At 34.9% G+C, this 1245-nt stretch overlaps 1 pseudogene; it reads left to right on the forward strand.

Annotated features, from left to right (window-relative positions):
• LOC102836704 lies at positions 1-693 on the forward strand (annotated as a pseudogene).
• Positions 694-1245: the final 552 nt, after the last annotated feature.

Below are 1245 nucleotides of genomic sequence, written 5' to 3' on the forward strand. Positions count from 1 at the left end.
CCCAAAATGCTTGTGAACATCTAGAGACACAATAACATCAATTATGTAGGTTGTATCAATCAGATTTTCTTTGCTATAGGGTTTTTTTGTTTTGAAAATTTTCTTCTTGCTGTAATGGCCTATGATTGCTATGCAGCCATTTGTCACCTACTCAGGTACACAGTCATCATGAACTCCCATTTATGTGGACTACTGATTCTACTTTGCTTGTTTATTAGTATAGTGAATGCCCTGCTTCACAGTCTGTTGGTTTTGCATCTGTCCTTCTGCACAAACTTGGAAATCCCTCAATTCTTCTGTGATCTTGCTCAGGTCCTTAAGATTGCCTGTTCCAGTGTCCTCATCAATAATATCCTGATATATTTAATGGCTTGCATATTAGGTGGTATCCCTGTCTCTGGGATCATATTCTCGTACACATGTATCATCTCCTCTGTTTCGAGTATGTCGTCAGCTAGGGGAAACTATAAAGCTTCTTCCACCTGTGGGTCTCATCTTTCAATTGTTTCTGTATTCTATGGGACATCATTAGGTGTGTACTTCACTTCACCATTTACAAACACTCCCAAGAAAACAGCAGCAACTTCAGTGATGTACATTGTGTTTCCCCAAATGGTGAATCCTTTTATTTATAGTCTGAGGAATAGAGATATAAAGATAAGTCTGAAGAAACTCATTGATAAAATACATTGATTTTAGTGATTGTATCATTCCATCCAATCTATTAATTATTAAAACCTGTCACTGGGAAATGCTTTTACACACCACCCTCAGAAATCCATAGTCATTTTGAGTTGGAATTGACTGTACAGAACTTAACTACAACAACAATTGAATAATTTAATGACATTTTGTTTCTTTATTCTTCTGTTTATGGGCATTTGAGTGGTTTTCACTGTTTAGCTATCTGAGGAGTATTATAAATGATTGTTTTCAAATTTGGGGTGCTTATCTATTTTCATATCTCTTCAGTATATAGCTATGATCAAAATGTTTTGTCAAATGTTATCTCTATATTTATTCATTTAATATTTTACCAAATCAGTTTCCAAAGTTGCAGAACTTTTTACATTACTACAGTACTGTATAAAATTTATATATATATACCTTATCAACACTTGTTAGTTTCAATTTTCATTAGTACTATAAGGTCCCTTGTTGTTGTTGTTGTTGTTAAGTGCCGTCGAGTTGGTTCCGATCCATAGCGACCCTGTACAGGGTTTCCAAGGGTGTAAATCTTTACGG

Source organism: Chrysochloris asiatica, unplaced genomic scaffold (genome assembly GCF_000296735.1).
Source record: "Chrysochloris asiatica unplaced genomic scaffold, ChrAsi1.0 scaffold00549, whole genome shotgun sequence".
In the NCBI taxonomy this organism is placed as follows: Eukaryota; Metazoa; Chordata; class Mammalia; order Afrosoricida; family Chrysochloridae; genus Chrysochloris; species Chrysochloris asiatica.